We start from the raw sequence: 20,382 nt of genomic DNA, 5'->3' as shown, positions 1-20,382 counted from the left end.
ACGACCACAAAAGTGGGAAATGTCTGTTACAGAAAAACCCAGTTGTGTACCTAGCTCAGAACTTCAGGAATCCAGAAAGGCAGGTCCATCCAGAACCCACTGGGCAAAGGAATCCCTGAGTCCTGCAGAATCAACAGATCAAATCAAAAGCCACACAGATTCATTCTTAATGAGAGAAGTTCTGGGGACTGGAGTGGTTGACAGTACAGCCTGGCACATGGCCAACTCAGGTCAATCTGAAATACACACTAACGTTTCTATTGGACACACACAAAGACAGAAGAAGAGATAACTCTATGGGCTGGAGCACATGCTTTACATGCAGAAAGCCTGGCTGTGATCCAGGTGTAGACCCTGAGCACAGCTTGGGTGTGTCTCAAAAACAAACAAACACATTAGAGAAATACTTCCTTTACCCCAATCATTACTTCTTCCTCTTCCCACTCTAAAAATTACTAATTCTTCACTTCCCATCTTCCCTTTCAAGGCCAAAAATATGAAAGGGCTAGTCTGAGCCCTTTGCTTCAATGTCTAATATAATGTATCATAGTAAACAGACTTGACCATTCATAGTTCAGAAAAAAAAAATCACTGTTCTCTAAATAAGGACACTTCTCTGTTCTTATCCTACTTAACCCTTTAGTAGCATTGTATATTGTTAATCACTGTCTTTTAAAAAATTATTATATATCGGGGCTGGAGCAATAGCACAGCGGGTAGGGCATTTGCCTTGCACGAGGCCGACCCAGGTTCGATTCCCAGCATCCCATATGGTCCCCCGAGCCCAGCCAGGAGTAATTCCTGAGTGCATGAGCCAGGAGTAACCCCTGTGCATCGCTGGGTGTGACCCAAAAAGAAAAACAAAAAATAAATAAATAAATAAATAAATAAATAAATAAGTAAATAAAAATAAAAAATTATTATAGGAGAATGACAGAATATAAATCAAGTGGCAGGGGGTGGAGATGGAAAGTGATGAGGAGAAGACAGATGGAAGTGATGGGGAGAACAGGATCCAAATACAGAGAGGGTATAAAGAAATGGTAGATCTAAATATCCAAATGAGTCAACCGCACTGAAAGCAAGAGATTCTAACTTCAACAACCAAACTTAAAAATGTGTCTGTCAAGGCTGGGCAGAGGGGAGGGAACCTGGGAACTGGTGGAGGGAGGAAGACACTGGTGGTAGGAATGGTGCTAAAACATAGCTATGGATAGCTATGTTCTAAAACGCAGCTACGAATAACTGCAAATCATGGTGCTTCGATAAAATTAAAAATAAAAATCATAAATTATAGAATTTATTATACTTTGGGCCACTTGTTTACAACAGGGTTAACCCTTATGGTTTTGATGTGCTTCACCCCATGCAAAGCATCCAATAGTCTTCACCAATAATCTGATTTGTGCCTTTTTCTCAGGCGTCTTCCAAGAATCTCCTTCCTTGGTTAACCAAGAAACACTGACGCACCCCTGATTTCTTTGCTTAACCCTTTTCTAATCCACTTCCGCTCACTCTTTTGAGATCTTATCCACTTACCCATAGACACTTGCAGGCTGACAATCCCTTTACATGATTTAAAAATCCAGACTTTAAAAACCCAGGCTAAAAAATTTTAAAGCCTCAAACTTTAAGATATGATAAATTTAACTTATTTTCAGACATGCACTCACTAAATCCAGTTGACTACACTTTCAATAGATGCAAATCCATTATTCCTCATCCAGCCCCCAGAGCCACTTATTTTGTTCAGCTCCTCTTCCCGGGACAACTGCAAGTGTCTCTCTCTTTAATCTTACTTAAGTTCTTTTTCCATCTCCATATTAATCTCCCACAATGACCTTACAAAATTGTTAAGATTTTTTCAATTGATAAGAATTGAGGGGGGGGGTAAACACTTCTGCAAAACTTGGCTTCTGTCTCTCCTGCATAAGCAAATGGAATAAACCTTTCAATATTTAACAATCAACTTGGAATTCCTAGAAAAAGTAATAAAGTAATATCTTGACATACCTTTTATATTTTCAATGACTGGAATGCCTTCTTCAGAACTGTCTTTGTGTCTCTTTGTCTAGTCCTCTCTCTCCCTTCCTCCCTCCCCCCCCCCTCTCTCTCTCTCACACACACACACACACACACACCATCACCACCACCACCACAGCCACCAGCTGGTTAGTGGTATCTTCCTATATGCCATCATCTCTAGACCTTGCACATATGAGATAACACTAACCATATTAGACTATTTATGAGGTAAGTGGACTTTGAGCCTCTGGAGGACTAAGTCAGCACCATAATTATCTTTTTTTAGTTGGTGGCAGACGGGGGATAAGCCACACCTAGCTGTGCTCCGGGATTCAGAGATCACTACTGGCATTGCTCAGAAGAATATATGCTATGCTGAGGAATGAAGCCAGGCCTACACACAGGCCAAGACAAGGGCCTTCCTTATCAACTATAATATCTATTTTTTGTTTGGGGGCCACACATGTTGGTCCTCATGGCTTACTCCTGGATCACACCTAGAGGTGCTCAAGGGACCACATGTGAGGCTGGGAATCAAACCATGGTCAGCTGAATACAAGGCAAGCACCTGACCCACTGTACTATCCCAGTGTCCCCATAATTATCTTTGCATCCTAATGTTTAATGTATCTAGCATATAGGCACCTAATGTTTAATGTACCTTGTATATAGGCAAATTCAGTAAAATTTTGTTGAATAACAAAAAAAATAAGAGTAGCAATATGGTCAAAAAAAGTAAAAACCTGAACTAAAGAATTTAGCTGCTATACAGTACTTAAACTGTACATGTACATCTTTAACTCTACCTACTAACCAGTGAGTATTCTTTATTCATTCAAGCAATAGATATCGGTACACATTGTTAAAAGTAAGTAAAAAAAAAAGTAAGTGCTGCAGATGGAAAATCTCCCTGGCTTTCTCAAATCACTGCAGATCCTAACAATGCTATGACGCACTGGTTAATTCCACAATTCAATTCCCAGTGGCTAACAGGACAGTGAGAAAGGTGAGAATTAATGAGAACTTTATCCATTTGTGGTTAAACATTATACTCAACCTTCTTCAACACATCTCAATTCAATGCTTCTTTCTTAAAATATTGACCTGTTTTAATCACTACTAATTTAGAGTTCATTATGACTATCGTCAGAGTAATCATCTCCACTCTAACTGCAAATTGGGTCCATTTCAAACTTGCAGCATCAACAATTTACTTGTTTTTTATCTAAATCATTCCTCAAAAAAGGTACATAGACAAACTAACTTGAAATTTCAAGAGCTTTAGAGATAATATAGGAGTAAGGTACGTCTTGCATGCAGCCAAACTTGTTTTGAGCCCCCAAGCACCATTAGGAGGCATTCGTGAGCACTAGAAGCAGGAATCATCCCTGAACACCACCAGATGTGGCCTAATCCTCCCCGGGGAAAAAAAATCACAATAGTATAAAATGAGATATCTTTATACCACTAAACTTTTATGTTTCACATAAAAAATAAAACATAAAGGACCTGAATGAAATCTAATAGAACACTTAGCCAAATGTGAGAGGAAGCTATTTAACAGAATGCCAAAGCTAAGTCATGAAAGCAAAGACTGATAAAGGTGACTACCCAGTAAAAGTTTCTTTATATTTTACAAAGGAAATTCACAGTAAAAGGAATACCTTATATCATATGGCAAACATGAATTACTCACAAATTTTAAAAAGAACCATACGCAAGTCTACAACTTGAAAAAAATCACTATAAACCTAAAAGTGATGATGCAAATAAAAAATAAGTGATAAACATGAGATTTTTAGGAGAAATAGTGAGCACAAGAAAAAGTCTAATTTTACCTCTCCAGTATGAAATAATTTTTAATTATATGCCATTTTCCCGACATCACAAGAATCTCTTTACGTTTATAATACTGCATTTTAATGACTGTGGCACTTCCTTATTTGTTGTCATTTTCTTGGGGGCCGGGATGTTACCCCAAGATGACCACAGAAATCTGGAGGTCCAAGCTCGGCAGTGAGGGTGTGAATCAAATCCAGGGCCTCACTCAGGCAAGGCATATATTCGACCTCTTAAGTCACACTCGGCCTCTTAAGTCACATCGCAAGAATGGCACTTTTATTTTCAGTTTGTTCTGTTTTGAAGTCACAGCTTATGGTGCTCAGGTCTTCTTCCTGGCTCTGTGCTCTGGGATCACTCCTGGCAGGCTCAGGCAACCAGATGGGCTTCTGGGGATTTAACCTGGGCCGGTGACCACATGCAAGGCAAGCACCCTGCCAATTCTACTTTCTGGCCCCCAAGTATGTATCTTTAAGTCCTAGTGTGACTGGAAATTTCAATGTGAACAGTCATCTTAATCGTTCAAAGTGACTCTGGCAATGTGCGCCGAAAACCAAACAAGTATAATCTAGCAATACTGCTTCAAGATAATTATCCCAGGGAGATAATCAGTAACCTACACTAAGCTATCTAGATAAGGAGATCCTTGGTAAAACTATAACAGAAATTGAAAAGAAACTAAAGGTTACAAGGAGATGCATTATTTGAGCACATGGAAATACATTTGAGAGATAATATGAATTCTACTAATAAAAATTCACACACACTTGAAAAGTATCCAGGGTTTCTAGGAAAGAAAAATACCAGCATTTCAGATTAGAAACACATAGGTGAATTAAATATCTGATGAAGTAAACTAATGAGAAAAATAATAAAGAAGAGCATTGCAACAAGGAAATTAGACGGAATGAAGGGCAAAGGCACAGAAATAAAAGACCTGAAAGTGAGATTTAAAGGGAAGGATGATACAAGAGAAAGTCTCAAGCCTCTAAAAAAAGATCAAGAGTGAGGGAAATAAAGAGAAGTAAGGCATTATTCAAAGAAATAATATACAATAATACCCAAGAACTAGAGAAAGCATGTCAGTCCTCAGATTCAGGAAACAAAATAAATAAAGGGAATTCTTCAGCAAAACAAGACTTTAGTTGAAATAACACTGCATTATAATACTATATATGCAAACCAAATTTAACAGAACACTTATTAACACATTTTAAGTGTTTAAAAAAAAACACAAAGAAGTATATTCTCCAGTGAGAATTCTACATGTAAAAAATTCTACAGTTTTTATTTTTCAAAAACTGTATATTCACAGAGATGTGTACATTCTTGAATTTTGTTTTAAACGTGGTTAGTTTGTTTATTTTTAAGTGAAAATATTTGTTAATTTTTCAGTTGTTTTTTCATTTTCCTCTCCACAGTGACGATGAACTGGAGAAATAGCACAGCAGGTAGGGCATTTGCCTTGCACACGGCTGACCTGGGTTTGATTCCTCTGTCCCTCTCGGAGAGGCCAGCAAGCTACCGAGAGTATCCCGCCAGAGCAGAGCCTGGCAAGCTACCTGTGGCTTATTCCATATGCCAAAAACAGTAACAAGTCTCACAATGGAGACGTTACTGGTGCCCACTGGAGCAAATCGATGAACAGTGCTACAGTGCTACAGTGCTTTTTATTTTCCTGGTGTTCTCAGTTGTGTATATATCACTATTGTAACAAGAAAGGTTTATAAAATGAAAACAAATAGGTCCCAAGAGATAGTACAGTGAGTAGGATGCTTGCTTTGCATGTGGTCCACCCAGGTTTGATTCCCCGCACTACATATGGTCACCAGAAGTGGTCTCTGAGCACAGAGTCAGGATTAATTCCTAAGCATCACCAGGTGTGACCTAAAACCAAAATGTTTTTAAAAGTGAAATTAACAGTGCTTAACATATCTGTATTATTTGATTACAAAAAAAGACTTGGGCCTAAAATGTTTTTAGGTAATATTTCCAGTTTGTAAGAATTTGTATGATTTTTACCTATAGTTTCTAATCAATGACTAAACAAATAATATGTCTAAATACAGAGTGTGGGAAACAGTATTTCCAAACATAAAGTGGCTTTATTATGCTTACTGAATTATTGAATGATGTACAATAATTATATTTTACTCATTTCCACTTGTAGAATTAGGAAAATGTTTTTTTAACATTATCATGTAGCTGTGTAGATAGATCTCAAAATCTGAGGGAAACAGTGCAAGAAAATCTCCTTTTAAATAATTTATTTCTTCTAAGAAAATATTTTTGACTATTATTTTAGAAATTATTTATAACAAGCAATATAAAATTATTGAGGGCCTGCTATGGGGGCAGGCTCAAGGGATGGTTGAGAAAATTGGAAATAATGATGTTGGAAAGATATAATGGTGGTGGGATTGGTGTTGAATGTCTGTAACAAATCATCACGAGCAACTTTGTAAACCAGTGTTTATATAAAGGGTAAGACGAAACTGAAATTTAAAAAAATCAAAATTAAAAAATAAAAGCTGAAAATGAAAAATAAAAATAATTCAAATTGCAAGTAAATATGCTGCCTATTCCTACAATTACAGACAATGCTCACTGAGATTTGCAAGGCAATGGAAAAAGTGTTGCTTTTAAATGTCAAAATTTTAAACCACAAAATAAGAATGGGGCCAGAGAGATAGTACAGGGGTTATAACAACTTGCCTTGCACATAGCTGACACTGGTTCAAACCCAGGCACCACAACATATGCTCCCCCCAAGCACTCCCAGGAGTGACCCCCGAGCACAGAACCAGAAGTAGGCTCTGAACACCACTAGGTACAGGACCCCCCACAGAGAGAGAGAGAGAGAGAGAGAGAGAGAGAGAAAGAGAAGAAAGAGAGAGAGAGAGAAAGAGAGAAAGAGAAAGAGAGAGAAAGAAAGACAGAGAGAGAGAGAGAGAGAATGGTGCAAAACTCATCAAGAAGCTACAAGGGAAGAAAGGGCAAAAAAGAGTAACAACGGCAGTCACCGTTACCCGGTTGGTTGAGGGGCGAGGACGGGAGCTAGACCAGGAAGACAGTCAGGTTCTCAATGTGGACACACATCTGGCCTCAATTTTTATGGGACCAAAGCAGCAGAGCTTCAAGAGTACAAGAAGGGCTAAAACCACCTATCTTAAAATACATTAAGATTTCAATTCTTGGCAATTAAAGGGAGAAAGTCAACATTTACTATGGCCTTTTCGGCATAAGGGGGAAGACCAATGCGACCAAGAAAAGGGACACAAAGCTAATAATGGTTGGCTGCTGCAACTCTTGATGACACCAAAACCCACATCAGAGACAGGATGGGTGTGTATGTATACAAACTCCTTGAACTAGAAACCACAGATTTCAATCTCTAATTTATTCAGGAATAAAAGTTCAGGCCGTAAGCAGCATACTTTCATGTGATTTTAAGTGTATACTATTAGCTAATGAAAGGAAAGCCTCCCGTTGCCTCCTACAGTTCCCATGAATGCCAAGACTTTCTCTCTCCATAAGCAGATCTCTGAAGGGAGGTCCCTTGCTGGCGATCAACCCTGCCAAGTATCAGGGGGGAAACTTTCATTTACTGTATTCAGTGTTTCTCTGAAATTTAAAGGGGATGGTTTTGCAGTGCTTTCCAAATTTATAGCCAACTCGATGTTTAAACTTCAATTCAGACAGTTCGAGAGAGCAACTTTGCTTCTAGAAGCATTATAAACTCAAACTAAGAGCTCCTGCACCTGGAAATAATTAACTTCAAAGGCAATCCAAACCCCCCTCTGGCATTTATCATTTGTGTGCATATATTTGTATGTGTCTGCATCCACATGCACGCATGTGTATGTAATCAATGGACCAACTATAAGTTAGTCTTATTTTAGCCTTGGATGCATGAAAAATGTCCTGAAAGAAGTTGAAGTGTGCTGTTCATTAAAGTAATAGCCTCTCACCATTGGAAGGAAATGACTGAGATCATCTAGCTCTTACTCCTAGCCAAAGCTTTAATCTACATTCTCTAGTATCATGGGAACGCTTCCAAATGGCAGGAAGTTCATGGCTTTCCAAAGCCAGCTTGGAGGTCCCGGGGCAGGTTGCTCACTAGAAGTTTGCCCTTAAACACAATTCAGACTATCCTCACTGAAAAGCCCATCCACGAATCCAGCTGCTCCTCTAAAACCAAACTGACACGTATCCTTCAAATACTTGAAGGTATTTTTTTGTTTTTTTTGTTTTGTTTTGTTTTTTGCTTTTTGGGTCACACCCGGAAATACATAGGGCTTACTCCTGGCTCTGCACTCAGGAACTACTCCTGGCGGTGCTCAGGGGACCATATGGGATGCTGGGAATCGAACCCGGGTCATTCGAGTGCAAGGCAAATGCCCTACCTGCTGTGCTATCGCTCCAGCCTCCAAATACTTGAAGGTTTATCAAATGAAATGAAGACAGAAAATAAGATCACCAATTTCCCCCTTTCTCAAAATTCCTATATCAGAGATCCCTTACTAATTCTCCCTCCTCTCACTGAGAATAAAATTATTCTTAAGGAATGGCACCTAACACACATCACAGTGCTTTACTAGGCTGTGTTCACTAAATCAGAATACGTTGAAGCCAACATCTCATTTGCTATCAATTTAATTTTTAGATATCAAGTGTTTAGAGAAAACATTATAATAAAATTAAATATATCATCCTACAGTCATTTCAGCAAGTTTAACCTTAGAAAAAAACTCATTACTATTCACCTGAGAATTAAAAAAAAAAAATTTAAATGCCCTTAGGGCCAGAGAGATAGTACAGTGGGTAAGGCATTTCATACAGCTAAGCCCCTGGCACTGCATATGGTCCCCTTAATAGTGCCAAGAGTGATCCCTGAGCACTACTGGGTATGACCCAAAATACAAAACCAACAACAAAAAAAATGTGAAATCCTCAAGTCCATTGTTTCGCAAACAAAATGTGGTCTACCAAAAGAGTCTTTAAAACACAGGGTCCAAAATCCTTCCCAGATGGCCTGAATTGGATTTTGGGGTTCTGCAGGTTTTTCTCAGTGCTGGTAATTGAACCGAGGGACACACACACACACACACACACACACACACACACACACACACACACACACACACACCACATGCTCTACCACTAAGTCCCACTTCCCACCCCTGAAACGGAATCTCTGACGGTGCATCTTAAACACATGCCCCTCTGATGATTCTGACACAGAGTAAAAGGTACGAACCGAACTGGTATGGCTTGAACACACGCAAATTCATGTTCTCTCCCTCTCCTAACAAAATAACTAATACAGTCTGGCCTGCTTTCAATAGATGGCTAAATTAGGGTTAGGACAAGGTACAGAGAAACTTTCCTTTGGTCCTAGTCCAAGCATGCCCCTCAAAGAGGAAAACAGTATTTGAAAAGTAGGAGAAGGTTGAGGGGGGCAGAGTACTAAATGGGAAGAAATTAAAAACCTAAAGCAATTATTCACTCACACTTGACCCATTAATACATTAATATAGGGAGAAAAAGTGGATAAACCTCAATTTGAAAGAAACTTCCACAAAAGGGGAGCAAATAAGACAATTAAGAAAAATGAGGAAGGAAAATCTCATGCCATAGAAGGGGAATTCCGGTGATTGTACAGAACAGACACGTTAGATTAGTCGTGTGGCTTCGTGAAAGTACTGGAGTTCCCACTGAGATTTTTAAGTATTCTTATGTTACTACTAAGTTAGAAACAATTATGAAAACATCCTTCCCCAAACAAGTAAGTCAAAACCAAAGTAGCTGATGTCTGTGTTTTCTACAACAGGAACAGCAAAATTCAAGGGACATTTTAATATTTGGGGAGTATCATTGAACTTATATATCAAGAAGAAATTCTAATACTGAACTCAAAAAGTACCTCCACAATACTTTCCACTGTTTGGGGATCAGGTTTTTATAACTGCACTCTATTTCAGTTCCAAATACAGATGCAAACTTGTAGACAAAACATCCTACCACAAAACTAAATCCGAAACTGGCTAGAACCAACCCGTCCACAATAAAGTCTTTACACTCCAAACCAAAATGGCAAATGTAATAATAATGTCCCTCAGCATGCTGGAAAAGATGAATCCAATTAATGTTACCTCAAAAAGAAATTCAGGACCTCCTATCTTTCTTTCTTTTTCTCTTTCTATCATAATCGTCTACTGTGGACCTCCAAAGTCAGCTGTTTGGTATAGAGAGATCAGAAATATAAAAGCATTTTCTGCCCAAAAACTACTTTACCCTGTGAACTCTATAAAACAGGCATTAATTTCAAAGGCATTTAGAGAGGCCATAACCTGTCAAACATTTACAATTTACAAGGGTTTGAGGGCAATAAAAAAAAATGGCATTGTTAAATGGTGACCTTTCATATTATTCTGTTCTGAGAGCAATGATTCCCAAAACGATATTTTGTTAAATTATAAAACTGAACGGTTATATAGTAAATCCTCTCCCCTTTATTCTCTTCCTCAAACAACTCAATCATCAAGCAATTCATTGTCAAAGGCAATTTCAACATTTCCAAAAGTCTGGCACTCAGAATATTTCTTTCAACTAATTCTCCACTTAGCTCCTCATCTGCCAGAACTGGCCTGGCCTGGGACACCACAAAATCCCCTTTATGAAATGGAACTCTTCATCAGAATGGCTATTTGCTCTCACATACACTATCATCTCCCCTTGAATATCAATTTACCCTACTTCCTGCCCCCCTCAACTTCCCCCTGTTCATCAGTCTGATTAAGTCACAGTTCTCATAATGTCCTGCCAAGAGACTGTGGTCCACCCCTTAAACTCCCTCAGACTAGCCTGCTACCTCCCACACACCTTTCTGCCCACTGGACTTTTGACACCCAACTCTGATTAAATTCCAAACTCTGCTTCCATTCATAGAACTCAGAGGTTCACGGAGAAGACTTAGTGGCCAGTCACTACTCTCTGCTCTTTCACTTTTCAGGGCACCTCTTCTAAGCCCACTCAAATAAACTCCCTAATCTTCATATTTATCACAAGAAACCAGTAGGCATTATTCAAGAAATCTTTCAAAATTCTACCCTTCCCTCCTTCTGGGCCATACTGTTAGCTACCTTCTCTGGTTCACCCATTTACACTCACCATAGACTACTCCACTCAACTTAGATGCATTAGACTCATCAGAGGGCTTTTGCATCTCTTCCAATAGATCTAAGTAGGGTCTCTGTGTATGTATTATTTTAAAATCTCCTCCTAGTGATAGTTAAACTAAGGTTGGGTTTTTCTGACCAAGGCAACTTAACCATGTCCATTATTTTAACTACCAAATCTGGAACTCTTTATTGTTCTGCTTCTTAAATGCAATCTACAACCACCACTCCCCTCCTGCATATCCACGGAAATCTCCAACTCAACATACACCCAACTGCATGTCTTATCCTTCTTTCTAGGAACTAAAGTGTGTACCCAAAGTGTGGGCCAAAGATTTACATATTCAAATCCTGATCACTAGTATTGAAGAATCTGAGTCTTTAAAGAATCAATAAAATAAAACATGGTATTGTGAGGTTTGACCCCACTACAGATGATGGCAATCCATCTGTATGAAAGCAAACATGGCATACTGAGCAAAAATCTTGTGAAGACTCAAGGAAAAGTAGGTCACCTAAAAGTCAATGAAAGAGGCCTGAGAAGAAACCAATCAACTGATACTCTGATGAGACTTTGAGAAAACATATTTTCTCCATGCTGTGAGAAAACATATTTTCGTTAAGGATCTTTCCTGGAAAACATTGTTATGACTGTCCTAGGAAATCAATCCATGCCCCATGCCCTTGTAACTCTCTCCTACTTCTCCACCTCAGTCAATGGAATAGCCGTCCATTCAGCCTTAGTCCTCCCTCCCCCTTAGCTGCCTCATAACTCGATTATGAAGTGGTGTTGATTTCCTCCTCCTAATTATTTTTAATATCCACTTCCTTCCCTCCAAACCCACCATCATTGCACTAATTTATGCCCTAAATCCTCTCCCCTAAGATATTCCATTCCCTTCCTCTTGGCTATGTGGCAAATAATCATCCTAAAGCAGAAATCTAGCATGTCGTTCCATTTTATGCTCTTCCAGGGTTCTTAACAGTGTTCTCACGGCCAATCACGGTGAACCTACCAAATACTGAGTCTTCCTGTTACTTCCCACTTCTGCCATAACCTCCCTGTCATTAAGCTCCAGCATGTGGTGCTTATTCACATGACCATCTCTGCATATTACTTGGCTCTCCCTAGAATATTCTCCCTTATCTATACACTAAGTTTGTCAATGCCTATACATCATTCCAGTCCCAGCCTCAGAACTGCTTCTCAGTGAAATCTTTGATGACCTTCCTCCCCACCCATATTAAACATTGCCTCTTCTGTGTAGCCTCTAAAAATTGTATGTCCAGGACCCATTATACTGAATACAGATTTCCATTGTTGCCAACTGTGGCCAAAAGCTTACTTTATTTATGTCAGGAATTTCATTTCTCTTCCTTCTACTCCTCAGCTTGAAAGATTCAGGAAGATACCCATGAGTAGCCTCGGGGCCCAAACACTTGTCACAAGCTGATCTCATGCTACCTCAGTTGGCTGGCACGGAAAGCACAGAAATCTGCATTTAACTTATAACCAGGAAAGGAAACATCATCAAGATGTGTAACCTTGGGCCTGATCCAAAGTTATACATAGTATAGCAGGTGGAGCACTTGCTTGCCAATAGCTAACCAGAGTTTGATCCCTAGCACCCCCCAGGAGGAGTGATCCGTGAGCACAAAGTCAGGAGTAAACCCTGAGCACCACTGCATCCTTTGCCCCCCCAAAGAAAATATGTAATATGACCTCACCAATACTTATCAGAAATATTCCTGAGAAATAATATTCAGAGGCAAGAATGTGAAAGGTACCTAGCCCATCTAGCCCATCCCCTGCAGAAGGTCTATCCTTGCAGGATCACCCCCACGAATAGCTACTTGTCAGAACCATCTTGCTTTTTCTCCCACAGAATTATTCTTTCGAGATAAGTTTTAGCCATTATGCCAGTGTCCAATATATTGAGCAATATTCTTTTCTTCTCACCCCACTATAACACTTATTACAAAGATCATGTTTGAAGACACTGGTCATGACACTAAAATGTCTAACTTTTAAAGTGTCACAGATGAATTCCACACTCCTTCCAGCATCTGTGTTTAGTCCTTCTACTCACAGGTTCTCTGGACTATCTCACTATGTCCCCTGTTCTTATAAATCACAAGAAAGGTCAGGGCCCACATGTGTGGTCCTTTTCTACCTCACACAGCATGCTGACGTCAGCCTTGGCCAAGGTCTCCACTTAAATGCACACCCATCACTTTCTAATTTCACAGTCCTTCCTTACTTCCATGAAAATGTCTATGTTCCTTACATCTAAGGTTTCTTCTTTCAATTTTATTAATGTAATTAACATATGCACTATTAAATTTAGTTCCATGGCAAGGTTTACATTTATTGTAATATGATTACCACAGTAAGTTAACTATCATCTCATATAGATACAAAAGAAAAAAAAAGTGGTCATTTAAAGATGTTTTCCTTGGGATGGAGAATTTTTTATCAAGGAGAAATCAGATTTTATTAGACAGAAATTATATTATTAACTTGCAAGCAACTTGACTGCTTAAATTAGAAGTATTAGAATTTTCCATCAGATTTTGCTTGGATTGTCACAAGGCTTCAAGACAAAACTTTAATTTCCTAACTTCCACTTGATTCTTTAATTTTGAGGATTTGCTCGCTTAGGAACTTTCAAAAAAACCATAGAACAGTGTTAGCTCTAACCATTCAGTTGTACGTTACATCTCCCCTATTTAGGTATCTTATACCTGAAATTTGTACCCTTCAACCACATTCATCCAATTCTCCCCTCCTTTTCATCTGGCCACCACAAATCTTTTTTCCTCTGGGGTTTATTTTCAGTTATGAGGTTATACTGTGTTTTTATCTCATTTATGTCTCAGCATAATGTCTTCAAATTCTACCCATGTGACACACATAGCAGAATTTTATTATGAGCATCATTCCATTATATATATGTGTGTAAATGTAATGCTACATTCTATGTCTCCGTTTATCTGTTCATAGATGAGAGTGTTCCCCTGTCTTGGAATTATAAATGATGCTACAGTGAACAATGGAGTACCTATATCTCTTCAATAGTGATTCTGTTCCTTCATATTTGTACCCAAAAGCAGAACTGCTAAATCATATGGTTGTTCTACTTTTTGAGGCACCTTCATACTTTTTTTCATAATGATACACCAATTTACTAACCATCTCTTTAACGATGCATCAGTTCCCCAAAATAGGATAGTAAACAAGTAAACAATGACTTGACAACTTAATATATTGATTATCAATAGACTATTATTATATAATAATTCAGACATATAGCCACATATAACAGGATGTAGAATCTGGTTAGTGAAAACAAAAGCACATTTATTACTTCTAGGTAGAAGTAGACCATAAAATAGACCATAGTGGAAATAGACCATAAAACTAACATGATTAAATGAAAAATATATTACATTAGAGAACTGCAAATATGAGTGGGTTTGTTTATTTAAATATTGCCACAATGTGGTCTCAAAATCTTTTTAGCATTTTAAAGAATATTCTAAGCAGTGCCTTACATAAAAACAAATGCTTTTAAAATAGTTGAACAGTTTTAATTACTCTAAGATGTGTTTACTTAAAAACTTTTACCAACTGAATTATTCTATCATCAAAATGAGATGTAGAAGGAAAAGAAAGGGACTGGGTACATAATTGTGTGTCTCCCCCTGAAATACAGAGAATTCACTAACCTGTGTCATGAATTAGCAAACCTTTCCCCCCAATTAATGAAATATTAAAAAGACTTTACAGAAAATCTCTTAAAGAAATAGTATAGGCCTGAAACCCTAGGCTGATTCCCTCTTCTCCAAAAGGTACTCAGCAAGATCCCTCAGCCGGTTGTGATTCATATCCCTCCACTTGGAAGTGGCCAAGTAGCTGAGGAGTAGCTGAAACTGTTTCCCGAGGTCATGGTGGCAAAGCCCTGCCCGAGGGCTGAGGCCTGCTTGAACAAGCAAGAGGTTCAGCTGATACACCCAACTCAGAAAATAAAATTCCTCCAGGAAGCTCTTTCAGACTCTATGTAACTCCTTTCTTAGGACTACCCAAAATGTCTTCCCTAGGAATTTAGCAGTACGAGAATATACTTGCCTGATCTAGCTTTGTCTGCCATTTAACCCCATGACCCCAATCCCTTTTAATCCAACCAATTTCAAATTCTAAACTTGAGTGGCACCTATGTTTACTACTGCCTGGACTTAAACCCAACCAGCTCCCCACTACTGGCTCTGCCATGTCCCAGAGCAAGTCAGGCTAGCTTCCATACAATGTCTGTGTAAGGAAATACCATAACACCAGCAAATAAAGGTATAGAATCCGATGAATCAGCACCAAAATACACAAAGCAAAATATCTAAGGTTACCTAGTCTTCTTAAATAAATACTTATGAATGAAAAATTAAATAGAGCTCAAAGGGAGGTGAGGGAGGTTCATTTCCCCCTCAAATATATTTTCCTTAAAATAAAAACAGGTAGATCAAGGTATTCATACTGTAATATTTGAACTTAAGAGGCTGGGACTTTTGAAATGATAAAAAATGATATCTGAATCAACTGATTTCAAGTCTGAGGATTTTTCTGGCAAAGTTTTTTGTTTGTTTGTTTGTTTGTTTTGGGTTTTAATTTAATCCTAATAGAGTTGTTTCAGGCATTCAGGCATTCCGTATTCCAACATCAATCTATCACCCATGAGACCTTCTCTCCACCAATGTCCCTATTTTATTTCTTAAAATAGACAGAAACTTTAATCTGTCTATTCTTTTATGTTACCAAGAGAAGCATTTTCAGGCTGTCCACTAGACAGGCATTTGTGCCATCCGAGTCTTACATACTATGTCATCTAAGCCTTACATGTGTGCCATCTGAGTCTTGCATCAGGATGCAAATACTTAGAGTTCTTCCACATTTAGCTTGAGTTTATTAGACTGAATCAGCTCAATGGTATGGAATCATCAAGTCTTTAAAGACTAAACAGCAAAGTTGAGAAAATAATACGGAGTCACTGAATAATACGGTGGGGAGAGGTTATTCCTGGCTCTGTGTTCAGAAGTGACCTCTGAAGCACTTGGGAGACCATATGTGGTGCCGAAGATCAAACTAGGGTGAGCGTCAGGCAAAGGAGTGCATTAACTCCTTTACTATCTCTCTGTCCCCCAAGCTATTTTAGACAGGGGCCTAAAAATCTGGAAAATGTGCCATGGACAGCAATGAGAAGGAGGCTTTTGAATCTCATTTCCTCTCAAACTTACTTTATGAGTTTTAACTCCACATAAGAAAAGATGAGGGAAATAATAACAACAACAACAAAAATTCTACCAAAGTATAGTTAATAAAACTCCTAGTACATATGAGATGTTGGGCTCTAGTCCTTGGTGTCACACACAAAAATAATAAACAGTAAAAAATCCCAAATCATTTAAATTACATCAAGAAGCTATAAAATGCTCTCATAATTATCTGGTCTTCACTTTCCAAAAGATAACTTCAGAGTTTCAGCTTCCTTACAAGCGACATAGAGTGACTAAATTTGTAATTACACAACATAAACGATTTTTTTCATTCCAACCTAAACTATTACTACATATCCATGAAGTTTTTCAGTCACTGAAGCAGAACAAGTCATAAATAAGTGCTAAGCTATTATGTAGCAATAAATGCAGTTGCCATTATACAAAACTGCTTCAGAACACACTATACTCACCTCCCTGCAAATATCCTTTTTTTATTCCTATTTGTCTCGAGGGAATGGGGGAGGAGAGAAAGTCACAAACAGGAAGCCCACTAAGTCTGACAAAAATCGCCAACTCATCAAACAGAAAGACTGCCTTCTGTCTATCACTCACATCCAATACTCTATTTTCCTTCCATTACTCAATTCTTCCATGACTCTTCAATCCCACACACACACTCCACCTCAGCTCTCCACACAGTTAAACCCTTCTCTTACTGCAAATTTAATCAAATGTCACTCCCCTAGGGAAATCCTGAATCATCCCAGAGTCAGATGAGGTTCCTATTTATTCTTTTAAAACTCTTTGTTCTTTCCCCCCGTAGAATTTCAACACATTTTATATGTACAGATTTGAGTAACAGATCATCTAGCTCCTCCTTCCCAACACTCTACTTCATCTCCAGTTATATGAATGCTTTATTCACCAACCTCTTCTCAACTGATCATCTAGAAACCAGCATTTACTTAATAATAAATGACCTTAATTCCATAGAGAATGGCAAGTGACTAAATCAGTGGTTTTCAAACTACAGCTCGGGACTAGATCAGTGTTTAAAAAAACTTCTGAGTTCTGACCAGTACTGTTTTGTTGGTGGGGGGGAGTGGAAGAGGAGGCAGGGGTGCTGGTTGGGGGGACAACAACTGGCAGCACTCAGGGGTTACTCCTAGCTCTGTGCTCAAGGATTACTCCTGGAGGTGCTCAAGGGACCATATGGGGTGCCAGGCATCGATCCTGAGTCAGCTGCATGCAAAGCAAGCCCCTTACCTGCTGTAGTAACTCACCGGACCCTGGCCAGTACCTTTTTTAAAAATAAAAAGTTTATGATAGAACTGGAGCAATAGCACAGCAGGTAGGGCATTTGCCGTGCACACGGCCAACTCGGGTTTAATTCCTCTGTCCCTCTCGGAGAGCCTGGCAAGCTACTGAGAATATCCCGCCTACACAGCAGAACCTGGCAAGCTACCCGTGGCGTATTCAATATGCCAAAGACAGTAACAACAAGTTTCACAATGGAGACATTACTGGTTCTTGCTCAAGCAAATCGATGAACGGGACAACAGTGCTACAGTGCTACTGTCCTATGATAGAAAAAAAATGGAGAAGATAAATTTCAGAGTATACCATTTTTTTTTTCACATGTATGCAGCCACTTCTAACCATGGGTCCTGGAAAAGTGTTTGAAAGCTTCTCATCCAAATACAGCTCCTCCCACCTTCCCACTGATGTTCAAACCAGTAGGCCAAGTGGCAAAACTTAGCAACAGCTTTATAAAGAGCTGGGAAATGCCTCAACTGGGCACCTTTCACTAACTATACTCTGAAGAACTGGTAGAAAGGAGATTCTTGGACCATGTGAATTGGAAAGCTGCACATCAGAACTTTTAGGCTTCAACAAGATAGGTGCTCTCAAGAATGGAGGAAGAAAATCCTTAGTCTGACTGAGAAATGAGAAGACACAAGGCCAAAGGAAGAGGATATTCCCGGCTACCTGGGTGGCACCTTTTAAGTCATCCAGAGTGAGGGTTTGGGATAACTCTAGTATATATGAGGATCAAAACTAACTCTACACACATTAAAAAATATCACCACTGGGGCAGAAAGTGAGTACAGGTAAGGCACTTGCATGCAATTGGCTGGGATTCCATCTCCAGTACTCCACATGCTCTACTGAACACCACTAGAATCCCTGAACACTGAGCTAGAAGGAAGCCCTGAGCAAAGCCAGGTGTGGCCCAAAAGCAAATAAATAAATATAACGTGACTACTGGTTTTATTAATAAAATAGAATATGAAATTCTAAAACCTAATAAAATTAGGCTAAAATTAAATTTAACTTACAAGGTGGTATATATCTAAATATGATGAAATTGAGAAGAGGTAAAAGGCATAAGAAGTAAAAGGATACAAAATTCTTTGTGCAAAGGAACAGGACCAAATTTGGTATCAAGTCCTTTGTCTTTGGGAAACAAGAACAACATAGCTTTATGGATAAACTAAAAAAGCAAAGACAATCATAAAAAAACTAACTTGGTCCATAATTTTGAAAATACTACAGGTGCATGAAACAAATGAGGGAATAATAAAGGCCAGAAAGCTTATATTATGTTGAACCCTATTAAATTTCCATCTTATAGGTCAAAAGCAGTCAAATATCAACAGCATATGGTTCAACCTATCAACAATGACAATGACAGCTAGCACATTCAATGTTTCAGGAACTTTTAATCATTTGAAATAAAAATGTATTTTTAATTTAGCCTCATATCGTAAAATATGTAGACAAAATGATAAAGCAAACATGGCGAAAATGTTCACTTTTTTAACATTAGGAATCAAAAGCATTTTTATAATATTTGTCTCATTTTACAAGTGAAATTATTCCAAAATTAAAAGATATTTTAGCTTTAAAGAACATACTGAGAATTGGTATATTGTGTTAACTAAAACTGAGTGTTCAAATTCTGGAATCAAATTTGGGCTCAAATTTCCACTACTACTTTATAGTGGCTCATCCAAGCGTGTGGAGAGTGGCCTTAAGCATGGCTGAGGCCTTGAGCCTCATGCATGAAGGAACCAGCAGAGGAACCCAGGTGTGCGGAACCCAGGGCTGAGATCTCCAAGCCTGCTCGGATCGGGACTGGGGCTCTTCCACCCAGATCCCCCATTTTCCAGTAGCTAGGCAGTCACACCCAGAAACTGCCCCCCACTCACGCTGTGTAATCCCATCAACGGCCAACATCCAGAAACTATAAAACCAAGCTCTTAGAAGTGAGTGGCTGCGTTTGCAGCCGCTCAACATCTTATAGCCTAGTTCTCCCTCTCAAAGAACCTGGCAAGCTACCAAGAGTTTACTTCCCACATGGGAGAGCCTGGCAAGCTCCTCATGGCGTAATCATATGCCAAAAACAGTAACAATGATGGGTCTCATTCTCCTGATCCTGAAGAGCCTCTGATGCGGCACTGTTGGGAAGGATGAGTAAAGAGAGGCTGCTACAATCTCAGGGCTAGGACTAATGGAGACGTTACTGGACCTACTTGAGCAAATTGACGATGAACGAGATGACAGTGATACAGTTTAATTTAGCAAGATTTTTTTAACCAGGTGAAGAGCAAAGTAATCTCCCATGTTTTTAGAGTAATAAGGGATTTAGAGCTTACCTTTACTTGATCAAATGTTTTAAACTTTCATTACAAACTTTCTAGACTTTTTCAAAGTATCAAAGAGTGATCTGATTTAGACTAGGCTTTCCAAATATATCTCTAAGAAGTATTTAGGTTCATTTTTATTGTATTAATGATAGTAATAATAATGACATTCACATTGATTAGTCCCAAGTAAGTAAAAACAACCAAATTTGCAATGCTTCCACAAGCCCAAGATTCTACACTAATTTCCAATTATTTAATTTTTTGGTCTTTTGTTAGAGAATAGTTTTTGGTTTTTATTCAACACAATGGGAGATCCAGCTAAAATATCATTTTCTTTGTAAATTTCCAGAAACTTCCCATCAAAAAAAGCCATAGCAGACATTCAGCAAATGTCAGATTACCTACAAAACTAATTTCAA

At 38.6% G+C, this 20,382-nt stretch overlaps 1 protein-coding gene across 9 annotated transcripts in view; it reads right to left on the bottom strand.

The window, feature by feature from the left end:
• Positions 1-20,382, bottom strand: part of LPAR1 (lysophosphatidic acid receptor 1) — a 149,743-nt gene that overhangs the window by 118,141 nt on the left and 11,220 nt on the right. The window lies entirely within an intron of this gene.

The sequence above is a fragment of the Sorex araneus genome, chromosome 1, assembly GCF_027595985.1.
Source record: "Sorex araneus isolate mSorAra2 chromosome 1, mSorAra2.pri, whole genome shotgun sequence".
NCBI classification, from domain to species: Eukaryota; Metazoa; Chordata; class Mammalia; order Eulipotyphla; family Soricidae; genus Sorex; species Sorex araneus.
The sequence above is the reverse complement of the archived record's forward strand: the minus strand, read 5'-3'. Positions and strand labels throughout refer to the sequence as shown.